This window comes from Mus caroli, chromosome 10 (assembly GCF_900094665.2).
Source record: "Mus caroli chromosome 10, CAROLI_EIJ_v1.1, whole genome shotgun sequence".
NCBI lineage: Eukaryota > Metazoa > Chordata > Mammalia > Rodentia > Muridae > Mus > Mus caroli.
In genome coordinates, this window is record NC_034579.1 from 102645738 (window position 1) to 102652281 (window position 6544).

Sequence of the window (6544 nt, forward strand, 5' to 3'; positions counted from 1 at the left end):
TCTTACAGATCCTTTGCAATTTGTTCTTTGAGAAGGAAATTTCCAGAGCAGACTGCAAATCCACAGTGTCCTCCAGGAGCAAGGAGGGAGGCCACTGTCCCAGTGAGGACACCAGCTGGCCACACAGAACTTTCTGCCATTATTTTCCATGCTAATAGAATATAGACACATTATTTTCCAGTTGACAACTACAATACAATCAATGCCAATTCTAATTGTGATGGTAAAATTAATTTCATTTTACTTAAGTCCTAATGCTTTTATATACTGGTAATATTAATAACTTCATATTTCCGAGCAATTACTCAGCATGAAAGGCATCTTTTACTCAAGCTGGCTAATAAAATTATCAGTTGATGCCAAGGAAAACCAACAGCTAAAGGGCACACAGGAAAAAAATAAGGCTAATTGCTGTGTTACACTCAAATAGGAACTACATATATGTAGTGTTCTCTATAATCAGTGCTCTAGCTTCTTCAGATAAACTACATTTATACTTTCAGATGTTAAGAAACTATAAAAGTATGGAGGTGTCACAGTGAAACCCATGACTTTTTTTTTTTACAATTAGTTTATACAAATAAGAAAGCATATCTAGTCAAGATATTTGTTTGATATTTGAAAATAACCACTAATCATTTGTGTTAAGGCCAAAACATTCATGTAGTGGGGAAATACATTTCATTTTAGGAGTATTTCTACAATTTTCTAAGAGGGAGTTGGACTGGCAAGCAGAAGCATGACTAAGAAACGGTGAACCTAAAGAATAAAAGGGAACAAAGCCAGAGGAAAACCACACCAGTTAGGAAAAGCAATTCCTCAGTCTGTTTCCTCTGACATAGTTTGTCTACATAGCATAGTTTAAGTGTTTATAGGTTTTTCATTCTTATTATGGTATCCCCAAACCTCTCAATACCGTCCTCATTTGTATTTGCAAATGTTAAGATAATGTTTATCTTCCACGAGATTCGGATCTTGTGCTCAGAGCAGTCCTACTCCTTTAAATGCCCTTGGGGATCTCTGAAGTTTTTTGATCCTTAAAAAAAGTCTATAGAACCTGACCTGATTTTTCTTTTTTTTTTAAGTGAGGAAGGCAAAGAAGCACTTAAAGAAATGTTTAACATCCTTAGTCATCAGGGAAATGTAAATCGAAATAACCCTGAGATTCTACCTCACACCATGCAGAATGGCTAAGATAAAACAAAAAACCAAAACAAAACAAAATCTTCAAGTGACACCAGATGCTGGCAAGGATATGGAGAAAGAGGAATGCTCCTCCATTGCTGGTGGGATTGCAAGCTGGTACAACCAATCTGGCAGTTCCTCAGAAAATTGAAAATAGGTCTACCTGAAGACCCAGCTATACCCTTCCTGGGCATATACACAAAATATGTTACACCATACCCCAAGAACAAATGCTCCCAGATGTTTATGGCAGCCTTATTCCTAAAAGCCAGAAACTGAAAGCAACCCAGATGTTCCTCAGCTGAAGAATAGATACAGGAAATGTGATAAATTTACACAATGGAGTATTTTACCTATTAAAAACAAGGGTGTCGTAAATTTTGCAGGCAAGTGGAAAGAACTAGAAAATATCATCCTGAGTGAGGTAACCTAGTCCCCAAAGGACATATATGGTATGTACTCACTGGTAAGTGGATATTATCCAAAAATTTCAGAATACACATGATACACCATACACACACTCAGAGAAGATAAACAAGAAGGAAGGCCCAAGTGAGGGTGCTTGAATATATCTTAGAAGGGGAAACAAAATAGTCATGGGAGGCAGAGGGAGAGAGAAGGGTCCTGAGTGGGTAAGGGAAGAGCTACGGGAATAGGGACACAGGGTCAGATATGGGGAGAAACAGGAGAGAAACCCAGAGGGACAGGAGAATGAATGGAAATCTGCATCTGCCAGGGGTCAGGGACTGGGAGATGCCCTAAGAAGTTTCAGAGACCTGGGATGAGGGAAGCTCCCAGGAGTCAATGCAGGTGACCTTAGCAGAAATGCCCAACAGTTGGAATATGGAACCTGAGGACATAACCTCCAGTAGCTAGACAGGATGCCCCCCCCCCCAGTGGAGGGATGAAGATACCAATCTACCTACAAAACATTTGACCCAAAATTGGTCCTGTCTAAAAGAAATGCAGGGACAAAGATGGAGCAAGTACTGAAGGATTGGCTGACCAATGGCTGACCCATTTTGAGACCTATCCAATGAGCAGGCACAAATCCCTTACACTGTTAATGATGCTATGTTATGTGTGCTTGCAGACAGGAGCCTAGCGTAGCAGTCCTCTGGTTGGCTTTACCTAGCAGTTGACTGAGACAGATGCAGATACCTACAGACAAATATTGGATGGGGGTTGGAGAACACCACAGGGAATGGCAACCCTACAGGAAGACCAATGGTGTCAACTAACTTAGACTCCTGGGAGTTCCCAGAGTTTGAGCCACCAACAAAAGAGCATACATGGGCTGGTCCTGGTTCCCTGATACATATGTAGCATATATTTATATGCCTTGTCTGAGTTTAGTGGGAAAGGATGTGTCTAACCCTGCAGAGACTTGATGCACCAGGGTGGGGGGCATATGGGAGGGGCTGCCCTCTGAGAGGAGAAGGGGATGGAGGATTAGGGAGGAACTCTGCAAGGGGGGAACATGAGAAGGCAACATTCAGAATGTAAATAGATAGATAGATAGATAGATAGATAGATAGATAGATAGATAGATAGATAGATAGATAGATAAAATTTAAAAAGTGAGGAAGGCTCTGTTACTACCCAAATACAGAAATAAAGTATGATGGACTGTATCTCCATAAAAACCATGAGTTAAAATCCTAGCCTCTCAATTTGAATGGACCAGTAGGGTGTCTATTAGTAGGTGATTAGTTCATGAAAGTAAAGCCATCACCAACAATATCATGGCTTTATCAAAGAAAGCCTAGACAGTTCGGTCACCTCCCAGTCACATAAGGGTGAAGGCAGAAGCCGTCTATGAGAAAGTGGGACCTCACCATATACAGAATCTTCTATATCTTTAATCTTAGGCTAGCTACTCTCAAGAAGCATAAAAAAATAGATATTTTAATATGGAAAACACATTGTTCATGATAGAACTTTCTTGTAGTTGCCCCAATGAAGTTAGACAGCAAGAAAAATTTGTTCTGTTACTGTTTTAAAAACATATCCCAATAGAGATGACAGATAATTAGCAGTAGCTTAGATATATGAAAGATGAGACAAAAAGGTTGATACAGAATTTTAAGCTATTTAAAGAAAGGGTAGTCACATTTATTAACTTCATGGTTAAATGTATGGCTTTATACTACATGGTGGAAAAATATTAGAAAAGACAGACATGGGTGGTGGTAAGCTGTAATGGTTATGGTTCATTTTCAACGTAACAGGTCTAGAATTACCTAGGAAATGGGGGGAGGGGTTATCTTGATCCTGTTGAGCAGAACTGGCCACTGTGGGTGGTGCCATTCCCTGGCTGTGCTTCTGAACTGTAAAAATAGAGAAAAGGAACTGAGTGGCAGCCTGCATCTAGGCTGCTCTGCCTCTGACTGTGGATGATGTGACCAGCTTCTTCCAGTTCTTGCTACTTTGACTTCATCATCATGGTGGGCTGTATGTTTCTCCCTTTAGTGATTTTGTAACACAGCCACAGAAAACAGAAACTAAGCTATTACTAAAGTTTGAAGATAAAGAAATGCAACCTCTGCAAATAGAGGCAAACTTTAAAGTGAAACTATAATGATCTTGAGTTTAATTAGTTCTTCAAATAGATACAATATATAAGGTTTCTGAACCAAGCTCTTTGCTTGCATTTCAGCTGAAAGCCCCAGCATCTGCAAGAGGGATCAAGTGTGGCTAGAACTCTGTTGTCCTATTCAGTACTAACCACTGAGCACAGAGAGGTTTTAGCACCTGAGAGCAGAACAATCCAGGAACTCAACATTTAGTTTATTTTTATGGTGATTACTAAAATTTAAATTCAAGACTGATACCAACTTTCAGTATTTATTTCAATCTTTTCCATTTTTTATTGAAATCTAAATACAGACCAAATTATTCTGATTGAAGTTTGACATCTGAATTGTAAGCATAGAATACATGAATTTTAAGGATTTAAAAAAAAATCACATAAATAAGTAAGGTTGCAAAACATGCAAAAGGTATTATATAAAAATAGTTCTAAATATAAAAATAGTTCTATTTAATCATTGAACTAGTATGTTGGCTATAGTAATAGTTGCCTATTAATGTGGTCATGAGAAAAATCTAGAATTGCCTCTATGGCTCTTATATTTCTCCTGAGAGTACTGCTGTCTGAGTTACATAAAGCATATCAAGTAAGCAGAGGAGATGCGTTTCCCTTCCTTATAAACCTATTGATACTAGAGATACAGTAGCCACGCTGTAAAAATGACCTTACTAACTCCAGGAAGCTAAGTGCAGTTCTTCCCCATTCAAGTCTTAAGCCTCATAAGCTTAACCACAGTCATCTTTCTGTTTAGCGATGCTCCATCACTAAGTCTCAAATCCCAACCAGAAAGGACTAAAGAGACTACCCAGTCCAGTGACCTACAGGAAAGAAATCAGGAAATGCAATAGAAAATCTTACCAGCAAGGACCCTTGTCTGAGAACTGGATAACAAACCTTCAATTCTTAGCAAATGATCATTTCACTATACTCTCTAAACGGAGTTTGGTCTCAGCTCTACAATTTAGATAGCACTTCATGCACAATATGCACAGGATCAACACAGAATGAATATCTAAATCACTTATGAGTAGGTCTGTAGCTATTCCCCTGTCTACTGGGGGATGTTGGATAGGTAAACATTATTTATACAGAATGACCTCATAATATTGGCTGCACTTTATTACTGATCACCTTTTTTAGGGTATAAAATCTCATCCCCAAACGATCATACAGAATGGCTAGAACAGAAACATTTGCACTCACTTTCAATAATTCCCCAGTTACACACTTGTTCCATTAAATGCATGCAAATATATGAGTAAAAGTTTTTTTGGGAAAACCCAAATGAACTCTGAAGATCGGTGCTGGAACCCTCCAGGTCTATTCTTAGTCTGCTTCACTTTGTCAGGCTTTTCCTTGTGGGGAACCATCCCAAAGTACAAATAATTCCAGTCTCCCTTTCCTATGCGAAGGGTTTTCATTTTGGAATCTTCAGTTGCCACCCGCCTTCTAGACTCTTAACATTTCATTACCAACTGTTGGGTGTATATTTGCTCAAAAAAGAAACCTCACATATTGAAACTGTCCTATACATAACTCTGGCAGCGGAGATTTTGAAGAGCAGAAGAAAGAAGGAAATTTAAAAGGAAGTCTCCAGATCATTGCATCCAACTAAGAAGAGGACCCTGAATATTAGGTGATATAGCATCTTCACTGAATAGCAAGACCTCAGGTTATCTGGTTCCTTCTCTGCTCACCAATTACTAGTCGCTCTCACTAGTAGTCTGGCTCTCTAGTTAATTGTCTGGCTTCCTAAGAAGGTGATTAACCTTCCATTTAATATAATCGTTTAGCGGGTGGTAAGCTCAGTTACCATCTCCATATTCAAAAAATACTTTTATTCAGCACATAACTATTGAGGATTACATACATTCTAGTCCCTGTGAGTGAAGCCTTGTAAGTGGGTGGCTCTCTTCCTCCTCCTCCACCCTACACATTCACCTACCAGTTCTGAAAAAGGAAATGACTCAGATCTTTGACCTAATTTGACAGATTGAAAGGTTCATCTAAAACAAAATGACAAACTTGTCATGGCACATGAGAAAGACTGAAGGGAAGAAGGTTTTTGGAAAGAAAACAGTGCTCTAACCTGGGCATGTGGCTCTTGTCTGCAATCCCAGGGCCGCGGTCGAGGCAGAAGGGTAGACCATGTGAGGATCACTCCAAATTCGGCTCAAACAAAATACCATGGGTGATGTCATTTGTGACTACCTTCTTTGAATAAATTAGAATACATTAAGCAATTTTCATTGATGATTCAATGAGGTTTGAGATTAATATTTATCCTACGGATCAGTCAGTCACTCTTCTCCTTGACAGCTAATGGTCTGAGAATCTTTAAATAATCAGTTGTTTTGGTTTCTTCAACCTTTTCTACATATGTCTATGAGGAGAGAACTCTTCATTTTTTTTTTTTACCTTCTAGCATTTTCAGCATATGGGAGATTACAGAACACTGACCCATGCTTACATAGCTAGGCTGTCTCAAAAGTTATTGTATGTACTTACATATGTCCGTTTAGATTATACATTAGGTTGTTGTTATAGCAACCTGAACTGAAGTGGTAAACATGGGAAACTAGGGGATGTACAAAGCCAATTAAGTGAGGAACTGTTCCTATTTGTGTATACAAGACATGGTGGAGAATACCTGTACTGGCTGGTTTTGTGTGTCAACTTGACACAGCTGGAGTTATCACAGAGAAAGGAGCTTCAGTTGAGGAAATGCCTCCATGAGATCCAACTGTAAGGCATTTTCTCAATTAG